Consider the following 20690-nt stretch of genomic DNA (forward strand, 5'->3'; position numbering starts at 1 on the left):
TTTCTCCCAACTAGCCATTTTAAGTAGCTACTTCTTAGATGCTTAGATGTCTGACATTTTCATCTTCCAAATCAGAAAGCACCAACAAACCACAGCAATCAGTTTCACCTGGAATCCAGCAACGGAAGGAAATGATATATTATTTCACTATTATTACTTTGTGACTTTTAAAGTCTTAATGTTCAACTTTTGAATGCTCTTTTTCTTTCAATTAAAATTGCTGTGGGTTTAGATGGACAATGATCTGGGCTTATCTATGGTGTAACATGTAATGAAAGCAGCAGACAACAGAGGGAAGTGCGAGGGACTCGATTTAGGCCAGAACAGCTCTTGGAAGAGAAAACAAGGCAAACAAGGTGCACTGGAAGCACCGTTTAGCTTTGTCAGGTTTGTGGCACTTGGGTTTTCAATTAATGCCGTTTCTTGAGTTTAGAAATAAGTCACACACATTTTTGCTGTGGGAGCACTTACAGAAAGAACAGCATCACCCATCTCTAAAAATATTTCCCAGTGAATAAACTGTTAAGGAAACATGTTTGTGTTCACACTTCGAATAGAAATATTTACTATTCAGACTCTGTACTTGAATTTTTTTTTAATCAAGTAACTAATTTGGCTTTTTGTAAAATGATGACCAAAATCAGGGCACTGGGTCACCACTTACATAGCCAAAGCAGATGAGTAAGAATTTCAGAGGACTGAGATAGCCTCCAAAGAACCAGCTTACATTGCACTGAATTTGTCTGTTTTAACTTAAAAGCACAATATTTCAAGGGAAGATCACGTTAGTAATTAGTTCCTGAAAACATGGAAGATAATGAATATATTTGATATATTGAAGCTTTAGCGAAAGACTTACAGTCATTAAAATGAGCTCAGAAGATTCTAGCTCTGTGGGTGAGTGTCTGGACTGATGGCATAGTTAATGTCACTATTGTTCTTCCACAGTTTAACTTGTATTCGGTGTATATTTTATACAATTTTGGTTTTAAAAATGTTTATTTTTTTGAGGATAGACCACATATTTGGGGGTCTTTGAAATAAACTAACTTGATGGCTCAGCTCACATAGTCTTTACCAGGTATCAACCAACCCCTTAACTTCGTGTGACTACCATCGGTCCTGCATTGAGACCTTGGCTTTTTTAGTAAGAGACCTGACTTTAAAATAGGACAATTTACCTATTCTGGACAGCATCAAGAATAAAGGAAAACATTGCACATAGTCTTATTTATTCTTTATTTGCAACTTTAGAGAGTAGGATTATTTAGAGTGGGGTCATTGAACAAACACACTTTTGTTTTGCAGCTACTCTTGTTGTTATTGTACATATCACACTGATTTTTGCTGCTTAAGTGTTCAGTGTTTAGCTCTTTCAATGTGGCCTGATTATATTTACATATTTTAAAAAGCATTTATTCCTCTCTGCTTTGCTGTTTGTGAGATGGCTTCCATGGATGATAAAACCAAGGGTGTTTGAGAGACATATACAGGATTTTAAGTTGGTCAGCTTTATGACACTTGACACCTTAAGATATGGTTTCTAGATAACAGGGCCTGCCTGCAGAGTCTTGACCCAAACACCAAAGGTGGGAGTGAGGCAGGGCTCCTACACAGCACAGGCTGGTCAGAAAATTGGGAGCAAATGATTCTAGTTAGTCATCATTCACTTTTTCTGTTGTTTTGGGAAAGAATTTTGTCTCAGCTCCACAGAGCTTTAGAAAAAGAATGATGCATTTCTGAAGCACTTAGCATGGAGAACTTGTTGATATCATTTGTATTATTACAATTTCAGATTATATTTGAGCTCTTATATACTTCGTTATATTATTTTTTCTAAGACTGGATTATGCCAGAATTTGTGCTAAGTTCTGGGAATCAGGTGGAATGTTTTTCTATGGGCTTACATCTTTATTTGAAAGTAAATTTTTGAAGGACTGAATAGGATTGCAAAGTACGATAACCAAAACTCTTTATGGGATATTTAAAGGGCAAAGATCCATTCATGTACTCCCCACCCTCCATTTTGTACTTCTTAATTCCTCTTTTCCCTCACATTTTCTGAGGCCAAATTGAGGCAGTAGAACAAGAAGAATAGGAAAGAGGTTGTGACCAAGTATTCAGCCATGTTGCTTCAGCATTCTCTGGGTAAATACAGTAACAGATGAGCAGAGAGCTGGAGGTCCAATGACTGCTTCCTGGGCCCCCACCCATTCTTGTCAAGCAACTCCAGCAAATCCAAAAGCACAAAGTTGGTTATTATTAACTGCTCATCAAAGCCACTAGAAACAAACTTTCAAAACTTTTCTTCCATTTTTGCTTCTTTTTCTCTTTGTCCTTATTCCTCATTTTTGGGAGGTACTGTTGATTGGAAAGGGTTAAAAAGAAAATTCAGACAGCTGAATTTTTAAGAGAGAGATGATGATAAAAATAAATCACCAGATATTAAGAAAGAGATAATGGGGAGTAACAATTTATGCAACCCTCTTGGGCTTTGAGAGCGCGATTATCAGCGAGAAAATAGTGGCTTCAATGTAGAGAACAATCTTAGTTAAGACTTTGCGAGTAGTGATATATCTTTTATTTTTATTATTATTATTATTTTTTGAGATGGAGTCTCACTGCTGTTGTCCCGGGTCGGAGTGCAATGGTGCGATCTTGGCTCACTGCAACCTCCGTCTCCTGGGTTCCAGCAATTCTCCCACCTCAGCCTCCCGAGTAGCTGAGATTACAGGCGTCTGCCACCACACCCGGCTAATTTTTGTATTTTCAGTAGAGACAGGGTTTCACCATGTTGGCCAGGTTGGGCTCGAGCTCCTAACCTCAGGTGACCCACCGCCTTTGGCCTCCCAAAGTGCTGGGATTACAGGCATGAGCCACCACACCAGGCCAAAATATCTTAATGTTTGGAAAACATTGGAAGCATTTTTTATAAAAATTAAAATACTGGCCAAGCACAGTGGCTCACGCCTATATTCCCAGCACTCTGGGAAGCCAAGGTAGGTGGGTCACGAGGTCAAGAGTTCCAGACCAGCCTGACCCACATAGTAAAACCCCATCTCTACTAAAAATACAAAAGTTAGCACTTGTAATCCCAGCTACGCAGGAGGCTGAGGCAGGAGAATCGCTTGAACCCGGGAGGTGGAGGTTGCAGTGAGCCGAGATCACGCCACTGGACTCCAGCCTGGGCGATGGAACAAGACTCTGTCACACACACACACACACACAAAATTAAAATACTATCATTTTATATATTAATATTATAAAATATAATCAAATAATTTATGATGTATAGGAATAAATGACATGATTCCATAAGTACCAGAGATTTTTTGAGTAATCAGAAAAAAATTAAAGAGTCTTAATATGACAACATAAGTCTTACGAAAATAAATAGCTTAGCAGGAAGCAGGAATCCAGGCTATTGTTTATTGCTGTCAATTCAAATTAAAAACAAAAATGAAATAAAGGATTTCTGCTAAAATATATTATCACATACGGAAAATGAATTCACCTCCTCCTTCCTGGCCCACCAGCAACATGGAAAGTATTAACTTAGAATTTATTTCCCTTTTCCTCCATCTCTTTGAGATGATAACTGAAACTCAGTAGAGCTTTATAATTAAAGAATAAGGTACTGATAGTGAAACACTTTTCACTTCACTCAGTAGATTTAAAAATAGAAATTTACTAGAGGTGATCATTTCACAGATCCTGATGCCAAGAATGGGTAACATTAGCCAGGTCTTTATGTGAATCTCTTGAATGACTGTTCAAGCTTTGCGGGCTTAACCAGATTCAGACATGTTGTCCATGTTGTTGCATGCTACATTCTGGTGCTTCAGTTAGCATGACTACATGCTCTATGAAAGAAGTGAAGAAGGCAAGGAAAAACGCAAATATATAAAATAAGGGATTTTCCCATTGTTCTCTGTATGGTAACAATCTTCAGATGATATCTTAATGATATTTTAAAATCCCCTTTCAAACCTAAAATTGAGAGTTCAATTTCATACCTGGATAATTTGCAGATTCAGACTAATGTGTGCCTGCTATTTCAAAGCTGGTATGCTGTGAAGTCTTCCTTAATATCTAGTACATTTATGATGGTTTTGGAGAAATTATCATCTAGCACTAGCATTGCCACCACTAGCATAAATCAAGTAGTTTGGGGTTGTGCAAAGTGGGGTTAAAATCGTCCCCTGCTGCTGTCATCTTTATGATATCTCAAAATCATACAATGTCAAAAGAAAATTAGGATGAGGAAACCTAGAAAAGGTGGAGCCCTGAGAGGAGACATTTATTAAGTTCTGACACTTGTTTTCACTTTTATACTCATATGTATCATGAGTAATGCCATACAGTGGCAGTAAACAATCTTTGTTGACTGAATAAATGCATAGCCAAACCAGAACGCAGCACAGGCTTGTCTAACTCAATGAAACAGCTGATGGTTGAACAAAATGCCTGGAACTAAAAAGCCGTGAAATATCTAAGTGAAGATATGGTATCTCCCCTCAAGTTATTATTCACCTCTGAGATGTTCACCTTCTTTTGGCATCTGTTGTTTGGCTTGATGATTTTATCCCCACTTTGCACAACCCCAAACTACTTGATTTATGCTAGTAGTGGCAATGCTAGTGCTAGATGTAATTTCTCCAAAACCATCATAAATGTACTAGATACTAAGGAAGACTTCACAACATACCAGCTTTGAAATAGCAGGCACACATTAGTCTGAATCTGAAAATTATCTAGGTATGAAACAACTCTCAATTTTAGGTTTGGAAGGGGGATTTGAGACCTGTGGAATGTACCTTTTCCCACTGAGACGTTATTACTTTATCTGCTCTTGTTCTGTATATTTTTTCTGATTTAAAAGGGTGGCCTTAAGATTGTTCCCACATGTTTTGTTTTACAGGGTGACAACTAAGGCAGCAAAAAATGCTCTTGGTGAAGAGAGAGTTTGTGCCATTAAGTGGTTTATCATTAGCAATTTTAGGATCTTTGAAAATGTAATACATGTTTTGAAGTGAGTGCCCTGTCCAGATAACCACTTCTTCCTCTTGGTTCTTTTAACTGCTGCTAGAATCTGAAAGGTAAATGGAATCTATGTGATTTCAAACTGTAAGTTGAAATGAGATACCACCTACCTTAAATGAGATACCACTTACCTTAGAGCTCTGAGGAGGCATTTTGGAACTTATCTGGGGGTGATCCAAGAGGGGGTTATGTTAGTTTTAGCTAGAGTATAAAATTCTGTGTAGTTAGGATGATAAGGTGGCAATGCACATTGCACTTAAATTAAGAATTCACATTTGTACAGAGCCAAACACACACACACACACACACACACACACACACACACACACTCAGATGTCTCTGTAGTTGAGGGTGTCTTGATAGAAAGTTGTATATAAGTCAAACTATGCCATGGGAGTGAATAACCAACCCTTTAAGACATATTTTATTTCCTTGTTTGGCCAATGTTCAGAAGAATCAATTTTGAATTGACTCCTCATATTGACTCATTTGGCAATGTAAAACCTTTCCTTTTCTTGAGATGACATTGAAACCTTATTCTTTTCTTTAGGTTGTGTAGTTTCCATAGGAAAAGATAAATAATGCACTTTGTGTGAAGCATAAACCACCTCACAGTCATGTGAGTTTCAAGTCAAATCCAGTTACTATTTTAAACAGATAAGGAGATAGAGTGGGCAGATGGTAGGTCCAAAGACTCCTCTAATAAGAGGAGCCCAGAGGGCTTATAAGTAACTGAAAGTAAGCATCTTATTCCTCTAACAAAAAGAAAGAAGGAAAGAGAGAGAAAGAGAAGGGGGAGCAGCATACAAAATGGCTCATCAGCATAACTCGGGCTACGGTATTGTGTATGCTGGTTGCCATTTAAGTTTTGATCACATGAACACTGCCAGACGTGCATATGAGCTTTTTCGACCCATACAGGCATTTTGATAAATTACCTTCCAAGCAGCTGATAAGAAAACTTTGTCATTCATTGTAGCCTCAGAGGTAAAAGCCAGACCAGGGATTAAAAAGACGGGGAAAGAGCCCTGAGAGAATGGCGATGGGTCCAGTTGTGGATGCAGAATGAGGTTAATAGCTGAATGCCCTGGAGATCTGTGCCAGAAAAGATCTTTGTTGTTGAATATATTTATTAACCATTTATAAGATGAGGTGAATAAAGGAGTGATATTATTCAATGACCCTAAATTTTCAGTCCAATAAGGACCACAAGAGATTCCAGCAAGACTTAACAAAACCAGGTAATTGGAAAATATGATGAAGATGAAATCTGAAACAGGCAAGTGTGAGGTGATGCACATCTGAAAGAACAATTTAAGCTAATCATACACAGTGATGGGTATTGAATTAGCCATAACCTTCCAAGAGAAAGATCATAAGCCTTGCTCAATGTGCAACAGTGCTAAAAATAAGCCACTGGAAGAGGAGAATAATGTGGACAATATTAAGGTGCCATTATATAAATTGACAGCATATCCTTGTCTAGAATATTATGTTGAGTTTTAGCCACCTCGTCATAAAAATGGAATGGAAGAAACAGAAAAATTCCCTGAAGGTCTGCTAAACTAATTGGAAATATAGGATAAGCTTCATTATGAAGGGAATATTTTTATGTCATGTTTAAAGATCTCCTGTAATGAAAATCCTATAGTGATGTAAAAGAGAGTTATGATTCTCAGTCTGAGGTATGCCCATTAAAGAGAAAATAAGCACTCACATTTTGTGCTGTAGTCTCAGATCTGGGTAATCAAAGCATTTTTATCCCCAAATAGTATCTTGAGTCCTGTTGAAAGTAGTAGAAGTTGGTGGCGTCTTTTGGGAAAAAAATGCATATCTCTCTGGAAAACTCCTTTTATCTGGGCCAAATCAATGCATGTTTATGCTTTATGTATATAATGATAATTGGTGTTCATAATGATAATTTCGAGTCCCTGCATGATTCTTAAAACAGTTTTAGATTTAGGAAAAAACCTAAACAAACAAAAACACACATTTAGTATAACTGAATAAATAACATTTGACCTATTGTTCTAAAACTTGGGCATTAATGTTTGGTAGGTATACTGATTTACTAGCCATAGTATTTGTTTACTCAGCACATTTCATCCTCAGCTACCAAAGGTAAGTTATTTTTTTAGGTTGTTTTCCAGTCTCTATTTAGCCTAAGAACTCCACCCAAGTTAGAAAAGAAAAAAATGGGGTAAAAATAAAACAACATTATGAAACTAAAAAAAGGGAAAAATCACACACTAATGCTTTTTTGTCCTGGGCACTGGGGACTGGGGTGAGGGCTGGGGGGTCCGTTTTCATTATCTTCGCATTTACAAACATAGCCTCCGACGTTTAGTATTTGCTTTGAATGAGGAACCGAGAAATAACGTCCAAGATGAGCTCAAAAACAGGTGAATCTAGTACTTGGTAGCTAGAGTAATAATCCAGTTGGGCTATATTTCTCTGGGTATTAAGAAACAATAGCTATTAAGAAGTAGTTTCGGCCAGGTGCAGTGGCTCATGCCTGTAATCCCAGCACTTTGGGAGGCCGAGGCGGGCAGATCGCCTGAGGTCAGGAGTTTGAGACCAGCCTGGCCAACGTGGTGAAACCCTGTCTCTACTAAAAATACAAAAACCAGCCAGTCATGGTGGCAGGTGCCTGTAATCCCTAGCTACTAAGGAGGCTGAGGCAGGAGAATCACTTGAACTCGGGAGGCGGAGGTTGCAGTGAGCCAAGATAGCGCCACTGCACCCCAGCCTGGCCAACAGAGTGAGACTCTGTCTCAAAAAAAAAAAAAAAAAAAAGGGAAAGTTTCATGATACTGTATAATAGCTTGACTCACACCTTCTTGTCCTGGGAAGTCTGTTTATATACATGACAAGTCTATCTCAAGAAGAGTTTCTTCCAGAATGATATAGACTCTGTAATGCTTCAAAGGATAATCTCTACCAGAATCTAAATCCCAACAGTTCTTTCCATATGCCAGATAGAATGTATTTCAGCGTTTACTTTGGTCTCTAAAACATTATCTGGATTGTTCTTGTAGAAATAGGCAAAGACCAACAAAATGAGAACAAGCAAAGGTCATTTATTGAGAGATTGCTTTAGAAAGGGAGTCAGCTACAACAGTCACTGTCACTTTTGTTTTGGAAGAGACTCAAAGGCAGGTAGAGAAGTGGAGAAACTTCACAGTAGACAAACGGAAAGCTTCAGGTATGCCCTAACTGGAGGCTATTGGCATTGGGAAGCTGTAGATGAACTAACTATTAATAGAAGCAGGGCATCTGATGTGATTTATTAGGGGTGCATATTTAGCTTTTTGTGGTTGATCCTAAGTTGGGAGCAGTGACAAAGATTAGAGAAGATGTGGGTTATTAATTAAGTCCTGGCCATTTGAAGCTGACTGTTCCAGAGGTAATTGTTTGGCTTTCTGGATTGTTACCAGAGATAGCAGTCTGATTTCCTACAAGTCTGACTTATAGGAGGCCAGCTATTATTGATGATGGGTTGGTTTCCTGGGAAGATGACTCCATTTTAGAAGTCAAAGCTCTATTTTTACATATGGTCTGACCGCTGCCCTTTTGTATATTCAGTCTCTCACTCTATAAAACAAAAGAATGAAAGTTCACATTGTGAGAGGATTGAACTCCTATAAGCATCAGACTTCCATTTGTGAATAGCGTTTTTAGTTTGCAAATGCCTGAAATACATCATCATCAAGATATAAAACTTTTAGAAATCTTAGATTATGGCTTGCTTCCACTTTGGGCAAGAGATGACTTTAAAACGGAATTTTCATTCAAATAAAGTAACTGTAAATTATAGAAAACATAGTTGAAAATATGAGAGTATTTCAAAAAGAGGAAAGAAAAAAAGACTACCATATATTTAAAACGGCCTCTGTAGTTTTATTAGTTAAAGAGCATAACTTTTGATTCAAATCCCAATGTGAATGTCTTTTGAAAGATGTAGTAACTATTTCAAGCCACCAGGGTGCACCATTTTGAAAACTGTTTCAGGGATCCTAATGATAATTCTAACAGGCCAAAGGAGTTTGCACATCTTTTTAAGAGCCCTAGCTTCCTTCCAGGGATACAGTGTGAGCCAGAAAGATCTACTTTAGTAATAAAGTACCTTTGATTTATGGATTATATAATATTTAATATCCTCAGTTGAATGGTATTAAGCAAGCAGAGTTATTTTTTTTTCTAGGTGCTAGTACTCACATTTAGCCATGTATAATATACTAACACAATTAACTAAAACATACCATTCCTGAAACGTGCTATAACCAAATGCACTATATTTTTCATATGATTTGCAATTTCCATGGAGAGCTCATTTGGATTACGTTTATAATATTCATTTAGCAAACTCCATTAGCAATGTTTACAAGTGCTTATGGATCCAGTAAATGAGTTTGCGGGTATGCCGTGAACGAAGTTAAATGCATCCATTTGTGTATGGCATTTAATGCATAAACTCATTCCAATCAGGAAGATGTACAGCACATTAAACTCTAACCTGGGAGTCTGGATTTTGATATGGTTCCTACATGGCTCCCTAATATGACTGAATTGATTAACCTTTTGGTTCCTTGATTTTCCCTTAAGGGGAAAACTCATTGAAAAACTAGATTAATATGAGCAGCTGAGCATAAGAATCCTTAGGGGCAAACAAACAAACAAACAAACACACAGGATAGAGAGATGTTGATTCAGTCTTCTCCGCCTTGTAAATTAGATCTTTTAGTGGAAAAGTGTTTTAGCACACTAGGTTTCTAGAATGCTAATGACATTAATGGAAATGTAGCTTTCTGAATTATCCTGGTGACCTGAAAAGTTTCTGCATCTCACAAAAAGGACTAACCTAAAAACTACAAATGTGTAGTGTTAAAAATGGTTGAGATGAGAAATTTTGTGTTAGGTGTACTTGACCACAACAAAAATAAACCCAACAGTAACAAAATAAAACAAAACAAAAACTTGTAGGTGTTCATATTCAGAGTGACTGATTCTTTCGATAGGAAATCTCTAGAGACCCATTAGAAGGGAGAACAAAGGACCTTTGTTAAAGCCTGATGATCTGCACAAACTATGGATTTCCCAGTTTCTGAGATTTATAGGTTGTTGTTCTCACTAGGTCATGATAGGGGTGGGGATGTGGGACCTGGGGAGAGAGTAGGTTAGTGATACCCAGTCCTATATAGATCTCCTAGGATTAGAAAGAAAGCCTATTTTAATACTAGCTAACATTTAGTGATGCTTACCATAGGCTTTATGCACTTCACATGTAGCTCTGATCCTCAAAACAATCCTGTGGGTTTAGGTATTATTATTTTTATCTTCATTGTACAAATGAGGAAACTGAGGCCTAGAAAAATTAAGTAATGTGTCCCAAGGTCACACAGCTACAAAGGGGCAGTGCTAGAATTTGAACTCAGTCTCTTTGTCTCCAGAGCCCTGCTCTTAACCACTGTATCACAGATAACTGATGTTTTCCTTACAGCTTACATTGAGGTACGTAATTGACTGAAATAAAAGAATCCAAAATCTAGGCTTCATATATTTCAAATGTATGACTTGGGTTACTTGACCATGTTAACCCTCAGTTAGTTGTGCTTTTTGGAGTAGAAGTTCTAATTTTGGCTTACTGAAGATGTAGGATATAATTCCCTATATTGAATCTAAATTAGATCCAGGATCCAGAAATTCAAGTCATCTTTGACATGATAAGAAACTTATCAAACAGTGCCATCCAATGAGAATATATTCTTGTCTTCTTTCAAAATCGAGTTCGGAATTTCAGTTATTATTTAAGATTTTTTTTCACAAATATATTTTTTTTCTCCTAGAACACAGATGCTCTTAACTCCCTAGCAGTCACCATCTGTACCTCAATTTACATTTCCCCAAACACTGCTGACATCTGTTTAAATGCCAATCTCTCCCCAACTTAGTAGGATTTTAGCTCAAAAGTGATATCCTATGAGTGATTTGGAATTTCAAAATGATACTAATTTTCATCAAAATGCTCAATGGCTACAGGTACACAAGCTTCACCTGCCCCTTTAAGAAGGTTTTGGCAAAACGGAGGCTAATATTGAAAGTGATTTATCATTTCCAGGGAATAGGACTGTTTTGCCAGGTTAAAATGTTCATTAATGGGAAAAGGCTCTGAGTTGTCATGAAGAGAATTCTGGGGAATTAAGAATTCTCCTAAATAATTATTCTCTTTTTCTTCTTTCAGGTTCATGCTCCTTTCATACAGAGATGTCTGTCTTTCTTCTGTGAATTATCACATGAAAGCATGCACAGAAAATATGTCCGGGGATAGGGACAGTGTGGGAATGCGGCTGAGGTTGGTTGGACAATGGGATTGAGAGGTAATCATGAGCTATGAGATACTAATTTTTAAAAGAACATATAGAAATTATGCCCCTAAGTGAGTAGTGTCTCAGTAATATCAAATCTTTATCCTTTGGAGATAAATTTGATTTTTGGAAAAATCCAAAAGTCATCTGGAATGTAGTATTATTATAAATTTGGTTTAAGGGAACAATTTTTCCTATGTGGTTCACAAACTGATTCTAAGAAGGCAATTTCAAAAGATGAGCTCTAGAAAAATTTTAAACAATGGTGGCATCATGAGACTAAGCAAGTAACCTTTCAAGAAGAATTATTTGTTGGAAGTATAAATTTGGTCTTATTTGTGTTTTGGAGTCAGATGGATCAGGGCTTTAGATCTGGCTTCATGTATTTCCAGATCTATGACTTGGGTTACTTAACCAGGTGAAGCCTCAGTTCATTTCCTAACCGGTAAAATGGAGATAATTATGGTATCTATCTTGTGGCATTGTGAAGATTAAAAAATGAGAGTGTATGTAAAGTGCTCTGCCCAGTGCCTAGCATATAGTAAATGCTCAATAAAAGTGATGCTAACTCATACTCTCCTTCCTACCCTCAAGGTGGCTATATGGATTCCAGTCAGCAGAACTTGGAACCATGTTATACCATTTATTTGAGTACTATGGTCCTAGGCAAGTCACTTGACTTTTAGAGTTCTGATGTCCTGCTTTATAAAGTGGATATAATAATACCTCTTTTACCAGATTACCATGAGTGTTAGAGATAATGTACATAAAGGATTTAGAGCCATAATTATGATTATTATGGAAAGGAATCTTAGAATAACAACCTTTTAATGGGGACCGGATTGTTCTGTAAAGATAACAAATTTAATATGGTACTAATGCTGGTATTTTAAAACTGACAAAATTCCAAATTGAAACTTGGGATTTTTTCAAGAAGGAAAATATCTCTGGGTATGGCTGCATCACAACTAAACTATTGGTTTCTTGGTTGCAAACCTATAATACAATAGGGAAGCTCGTCTCACTCATATCTCCCAGTGGATTTCACAGGATTCCTGCTGTTATCAACAAAAGGATTTGGTTAACTATAGAGCCCAGGGAAACATCACTTCCATGGTTAGAAGTTTTTCCTTATGTACAGACCAAGACCTTAGAGAATAGTTTCAGTTGTAAAATAATTAAGTGCATCTTGTAAAATGCAAATAAAAATTTTAACGGAGAAAGGCCATTACTCTGCTCATTTCCGTTATTAAATCTCCCTTAACAAGTGTTTAAGTAATTCTTGTAACAGCAACAAAAAAGTCAGAGCCTGTAGCAACATCTCTCTTTCAAGAGGAGAGAATATTCATATTTTCTTTTCATTTTGTTTGGCAAAAATGTCTCAGTTAAAATGAGATGTCTGACTCATTTCTAGAGCCAAATATTTCTGAAATAAAAGTTTGAAGTTACAAAAATAAAAAATTAAAACCCAGTTCAATTCAAAAATAGGCTTATAACTTTCTGATTTCAAACCAAAATGTTTATGAACAAAACTGATTAAATACAGTTGTACCTCGCATTGTGGGTTCAGTTTCCAGACCACCACAACAAAATATTGCAATAAAGTGAACGACACACACATTTTTTTGGTTTCCCATTGCCTGTAAAAGTTATGTTTATGATATAGTCTATTAAGTGTGCAAAAGCTTTATGTCTAAAAAATGTAAATACCTGAATTGAAAAATGCTTTATTTCTAAGAAATGCTAGTGATCATCTGAGCCATGGCTGCTGACTGATCAGGGTGGTGGTTGCTAAAGGCTGGGGTGGCTGTAGCAATTTCTTAAAATAAGACCACAATGAAGTTTGCTGTATCAGTCAACTCTTCCTTTTATGAAAGATTTCTCTGTAGCATGAGATGCTGTTTGACAGCATTTTACCCACAGTAGAACTTCTTCCAAAATTGGAGTCAGTCCTCTGAAACCATACTACTGCTTTATCAGCTAAGTTTATGGAATATTCTAAATCCTTTTTTGTCATTTCAACAATGTTTATAGCATCTTCATGAGAAGTATCAATACATGCCATATCAAGAAAGCACTTTCTTTGCTCTTCCATAAGAAGCAACTTTTCATCCATTCAAATTTTATCATGAGATTGTAGCAATTCTGTCACATTGTCAGGCTCCACTTCCAATTCTCATTCTCTTGCTATTTCCACCACATCTGCATTTACTTCCTCTACTAACTTGAACCCTTCAAAATCATCCATGAGGGTTGGAATCGACTTCTTCCAAATGCCTGTTCATGTTGGTTTTTTGACCTCTTCCCACGAATCATGAATGTTCTGAATGGCATCTAGAATGGTGAATCCTATCCAGAAAGTTTTTGATTTATTTTTCCCATATTCATCAGAGAATCACACCACCCATGACAGCTATAGCCTTAGAAAATAAATTTCTTTTATTTTTATTTTGAATTTTTATTTATTTAATTTTTTTTGAGACAGGGTCTTGCTCTGTCACCCAGGCTGAAATGCACGATCATGGCTCACTGCAGCCTTGACCTCCTGGGCTCAAAAAATCCTCCCACCCCAGCCACCTGAGTAGCTAGGACCACAGGTGCATGCCACCATGCCTGGCTAAGTTTAGTAGAGACAGGATCTCACTATGGTCCCTACGCTGGCCTCAAACTCCTGGCCTCAAGCCATTCTCCCACCTCAGCCTCCCAAAGTGCTACGATTACAGGTGTGAACCACTGCACCTGGCAAAAATAAATTTCTTACATAGTAAGACTTGAAAATTGAAATTACTTTTGGATTCATGAGCTACAGAATGGATGTTGTGTTAGCAGGCATGAAAACAACATTAATCTCCTTGTACTTCTTCATCAGAGCTCTTGGGTGACTAGGTGCATTGTCAGTGAGCAGTAATATTTTGCGAGAGATCTTTTTTTGAAGAGTAGGTCTCAACAGTGGGCTTAAAATATTCAGCAACTATGCTCTAAACAGAAGTTATGCCATTCAAACTTTCTTGCTCCATTTATAAAGTACAGGAAGATTAGATTTAACATAATTCTCAAGGGCCATAGGATCTTCAGAATGGGAAATGAGCATTGGCTTCAACCAGCTGCATTAGCCCCTAACAAGAGTCAGTCTGTCCTTTGAAGTTTTGAAGTCAGGCATTGACTTCTCCTCGTTAGCTATGAAAGTCCTAGTTGACATCTTCCAATAGAGACTATTTTGTCTTCACTGAAAATCTGTTGTTTATCATAGCCACCTTCATCAGTGATTTTAGCTAGATCTTCTGGATAACTTGCTGCAGTTTCTACATCAGTACTTGCTGCTTCACTTTGCACTTTTGTGTTACAAAGATGGCTTCTTCCCTTAACCTTCAAGAACCAAACTCTGCTAGCTTCAAACTTTTCTTCTGCAGCTTCTTCACCTCTCTGTTTTTATAGAATTGAAGAGAACTGGGCCTCACTCTGGATTAGGCTTTGGCTTAAGGGAATGTTGTAGCTGGTTTGATCTTCCATGTGTATCTCTGAAAGTTTCTCCATATCAGCAATAAGGCTGCTTGGTTTTCTTATCATTTGTATGCTCACAGGACAGTATTTTTAATTTCCTTCAAGAACTTGTCCTTTTCATTCACAACTTGGCTGTTTGGCACAAGAAGCCTAACTCTTGACCTATCTTGACTTTTGACATACCTTCCTCACTAAGTAAGCTTAATCATTTCTAGCTTTTGATTTAAATGTGAGAGATGTGTGGCACTTCCTTTCGCTTGAACATTTAGAGACCACTGTAGGATTATTAACTGGCCTGATTTCAATATCACTGTGTCACAGGGAACAGGAGGTCCTGAGGAGAGGGAGATGGATAAATGCGTGGTCAGTGGAACACGTCAGAACACAAACAACATTTATTAAGTTTGCCGTCTTATTTGGATGTGGTTTGTGGTGCCCTGAAACAATTACAACAGTAACGTCAAAGATCACTGATCACAAATCACTGTAACAGATATAATAATAATGAAAAAGTTTGAAATACTGTGAGAATTACCAAAACATGATGCAAAGACATGAAGTGAGCAGATGCTGTTGGAAAAATGGCACGAATAGACTTGCTTGATGCCAGGGGTTGCCACAAGTCTCTGATTTGTAAAAAATCCAAAATCTGCAAAGTGAAATAAAGCAAAATGCAATAAAATGGGGTCTGCCTATAAGTAGTTTTTTCTAAATAAAGAGTAGAATATTTTCCTCAAATTGAATATTACAGAGAAGCCTAAATGAGAAATGGATAAAAGCAAGACTACTCTGGTTAAAGAAGGAAGGGAGTGGCCCATTCTCCCCTCTTCTTCTCCTCCTTCTTTCCACCTCCATCTCCCATGATCCTATGACACCATCCCAGAAACCCCAGAGCTCTCAGAATACAGTTTTGGATTCATTGGTCCAGCTATTCCTTTGGTTTCATCTATTGCTCCTGTTTTTTTTTTTTTTTAAACTAAAAAAGAAAAGAAAAAGTGGGCATAGAGCATTAATCCTGTCAACTTGAGTAGGCAGGAGACAGACATGTTTGTATCTGACAGCTCAGTTCTCTCTGCTTTGCCCAGTGTTTGGGAGCAGGGTTTCTGAATATAGACAAGTCTTTCTTCAAGTTTGATTTCTGTTGATGGTAAAGTTTCTCCTGGTTGACTTGGTAGAATTTTTCTAATGACTTTCTATTCAAGAAGACAGGCACTGTAAGTCTTAAAAAGTCGCTGTTCTTATATTTGGTAACACTGGCCATGTTGGTACTTTCTTTTGCCAAAGTACAATGTCAAAGCGGGGATGGGTGGGAACATGATTACCCTAAGAAAGAACACAGACTCTCTACAGTGTATCCCTTCTAGTTAGGAAGTGATGTTTTGCCCTTGGTAAAGTGACCCCCATAAAGCAGTGGACAGAGAGATGTCCTCACTGCATGGCCTCTGCCTCATGCCCTGTAAAATGTTGATCCCTGCAGATATTTCTTCTGGCATCCTTTAATTGACATCTGGGTTTTAGAATAAAACTGCCAGAAATCATCTCATTCAAGGAGTAAAACTGGAATTGCTGCAAAGCATGATGACCCCAAACCACAAGGTAGATGGAAATTGCTTGGGATTGATGCTCCATACTAGCCTGCTTGCGTGGGACCTGATTGACAGAGGAAGGAGATGCAGGCAGGGAGGGTGAGAAGGGAACAGTGGAGAAGCTGCTGAATGTAAATAATGAGAAGGGCTGTTACCTCTTTAACTCCTGGCCCTGTGTTATTGAAATCAGCCAAGTTAAAACCTAGAGATTTATAGCATAGACCCCAAAGGAGGCAAAAGAAGAAAAAAACTCACAGCAGAGTTCTACAGTTCCAACCCCCATGGTTAAGGGGAAGGCAATTCCATTTTCCTTAGGCTATGTGTCTTTGGGCATATGACTTAATCTCCCTCATTAAATCTTGGTTCTCTTAGCTGTAAAGTCAATTCCAGTGTTTCTCAAACTGTCTTGTGTTAAAGAACCAGATTTTCAAAAAAATTTCCAGTCTGTCATAGAGTGATACTTTCGTAAAACACAATAAAAATAAATTCCTAGAAATGTTTAAATGTTTTATTCTTAAATTTGACAGACATAAAATTACTCTGTCAAATTGCTTTTGTTTCTAGACATTTACTCTCAATTACTACAGTATTTGATTGCAGACCAGTAACAGTTTGTGGATTGGTACCAGTATGTGGACTAGACTTTGAGTTGTCATTGGCACAGACACTAATGGCATTCACCTTATAGAGGTATGATGAGGCTCAATAGGATAGTGGAATGGTACATATATTTGACAATCATTGTCATAATTTAAAAATTTCCTTCTGATTTAACAAGTAAGTCTCTACCTTTGCCAGGCCATAAAAACATGTAGTTTTTTTAATAAAGGTTTTTTTTTATATAAATACATAGGGAAAAGAAGGGATATATAGTTAATACCAACCTCTCTTAAGAGACTGAGAAATGGTGGGTCTCAGAAATACCAGCTGAAGGTTCAAATTCTGCACGCCAATGCACAGGCCAAGAGCAAATCCTTGGACTGCTACTTTTAAAATGGGAGCTGAAAGCAACCAAAACAGGCCCTGAGTTCGGGAAAGAGAGTCATATCTGCAGCACAACCTATCAGCATGTTGCTCCGGTGATTGGGAGGGTTCTGGATTTAACTCCCCCCGCTGGAGCCGTGGGGCAGTTGAGTCGTGCAGTGTTAACACTCAAGCTGGCAGGCACACAGACACGGGTTTGAAAGTGTTCTTATTATTAATGGGACCATAGATGTGGTTATTTAAACTCCCCAAGCTGGAGGCTGAGGCAGGAGAATGGCGTGAACCCGGGAGGCGGAGCTTGAAGTGAGCCGAGATCGCGCCACTGCACTCAGGCCTGCGCGACTGAGCGAGACTCTGTCTCAAAAACAAACAAACAAACAGACAAACAAACAAAAAACAACTGCCCAAGCTCCCATTTTCTCCTGTGGAAAGTAGGAGCTAGTAATAGTGCCTGTATTTCTTAGTGCTGCAGAACGGAATAAATGAAATAATCCCTGTTAGTGTGCAACAATTTAAAAATAACGATAGCTATAAGAGCAGGGTGAACAGCTCAATTTTTGTGGAGCCAAGCTAGCACACGGCCAGATTTTCCTTGGCATGATGGTCCGAAGGGGTCAGGAGCATCAACATAGCCCTTCTCAGACACAGTGGAGAAAAAGAACCCCAAGCCTCAAGCACATCACTTGCAAAAGTCTTCTGACCCTTAAAGTAGGACTTTCCCTGTAGCTATGTAGCACTCTCCTTTTCTTCACCCCAGCTGTGAAAGAGATGGTAATAATATGGAAAAATGAATCAAAGTCTTGAATACATCATCTAAGATGAGGAAAACTGCAGGGGTTGAACGTGATTCGGGGAAGCAGGAGCCCGCCCCCGCTTTTTTTCCCACCTATGCAATGTGTACCGAATATCTGTGATTAAAATTCTTAACACGATTTCAAAGCATCACTTTCCTTGGTAGAAGACACGCAAAGGCAGGCACAGAGATTGAAGAGTGATCTGACTCCTCATTTGTAAGAGCCCAAGTAACACTCCTTAATGAATTTGCTATTTACTGATACAGCAATGCATTCATCTGGCATTAATGGGCAGGGCCAATGTATAGTCATAGTCATTTTATTTAAATTCAAGCTTTGGTACAAGGCAACTAAACTGCTGCAGAAGGAAACTGATATGCCAATTTCAAAGGTACTTATTATCATACCATCTCATAGGTAAAAAAGATAAAGAAAATATTAAAAAATAGGATGAAAGTCTATGCACTAACCAGTAATGACAATAATGATGCTACTAATAATACACTTTATTGGAAGGCACAATTAGTGAAGGAGGTTTCCTAGAATGGTGTCAGCCACACGGGTGAATTTAAGCTGCAAGGTGGACCAAACTGGCTTCTAAATACTTCTCCTGACTTATACAATTGTGAAGGAAATCTCACTGGATGTGGGTTCCATAGACCTCAATCCCCACACCCCCCTCTTTCCTAGACTCTTCTCTACTTTCTTCTGGTACCCTCAGGCCAGGTAGTGTCTCATGTGTGTCTTGGAAAGAGCCACCTGTGATGTTTTGGTCTCCTCATCAATGGACCTTGACACTGTCTCTGTCCTGGTGGCCCCTATAAGCATGTTGCCCTGCTGGCACAATTTTCCTTCCCTGGAAGCTGTGCTGACTCTACAGGCTGCAGTCTATGGCAGAGTTGGAGTAATAGTTCTCTATCACAGTCTTTCGTAAATACAGACCCCTTTGTTTCTTAAGTTAACCTCTCCCTTATAGAGACTCAAAATAAGTCCATCAGGTCGGGTTTTGTGTGTATGTGGCAGAAAGGCAGATGAGGATAGAACCATGCACTCCCTGTATTGAGCTCACCTGACCCCTCCCCAGGGGCCCTCTACAAACCTTCCATGAATATTACTCACACAAATAAACATTGGTGAAATGGAGAGGATTATCCAGTTCTACTCACCAGATGCATCCTGAATCCTAGCTCCAGTCCAGAAAAGAGTAACCCTATACCTTTCATTCATTATACTCATTCATGTGAACCCTATAACTTCACATGAATGAGTTTTAAAGATTTTTTTCTAGGGACACGGTTGGATAGGAGAGGACCTGGAGAATATGGGTCACCTGAGATGGAAAACACTGGGATGGAATGGCCAGATGTTGAGACTATCACAACAAAGTTTGATGACTTCACAGATGTACACTAAGATAGCCCTGCTCACTCTCACTACTGGCAACATTTAAGACAAGCCAAGTCTTAAATGTTGGGGTAACAGTAGCTAAAATAGACCAAATACTGAAAGGAAAAATCAGAAGTCCAAGTATTTTCATGCAAGTCAGCCACTGCGTGCATTCTGCTTTGGCGTTTGATATTTCTTTTTATTTATTTATTTATTTATTTATTTTATTTTATTATTATTATACTTTAAGTTTTAGGGTACATGTGCACAATGTGCAGGTTTGTTACATATGTATCCATGTGCCATGTTGGTATGCTGCACCCATTAACTCATCATTTAGCATTAGGTATATCTCCTAATGCTATCCCTCTCCCTCCCCCCGCCCCACAACAGTCCCCAGAGTGTGATGTTCCCCTTCCTGTGTCCATGTGTTTTCGTTGTTCAATTCCCACCTATGAGTGAGAACATGCGGTGTTTGGTTTTTTGTCCTTGTGATAGTTTACTGAGAATGATGATTTCCAGTTTCATCCATGCCCCTACAAACGACATGAACTCATCATTTTTTATGGCTGCATAGTATTCCATGGTGTATATGTGCCACATTTTCTTAATCCAGTCTATCGTTGTTGGACATTTGGCTTGGTTCCAAGTCTTTGCTATTGTGAATAGTGCTGCAAGAAACATACGTGTGCATGTGTCTTTATAGCAGCATGATTTATAATCCTTTGGGTGTATACCCAGTAATGGGATGGCTGGGTCAAATGGTATTTCTAGTTCTAGATCCCTGGGGAATCACCACACTGACTTCCACAATGGTTGAACTAGTTTACAGTCCCACCAACAGCGTAAAAGTGTTCCTATTTCTCCACATCCTCTCCAGCACCTGTTGTTTCCTGACTTTTTAATGATCGCCATTCTAACTGGTGTGAAATGGTATCTCATTGTGTTTTGATTTGCATTTCTCTGATGGCCAGTGATGATTAGCATTTTTTCATGTGTCTGGCTTTTGTTGCCATTGCTTTTGGTGTTTT

Source organism: Nomascus leucogenys, chromosome 22a (assembly GCF_006542625.1).
Source record: "Nomascus leucogenys isolate Asia chromosome 22a, Asia_NLE_v1, whole genome shotgun sequence".
NCBI classification, from domain to species: domain Eukaryota; kingdom Metazoa; phylum Chordata; class Mammalia; order Primates; family Hylobatidae; genus Nomascus; species Nomascus leucogenys.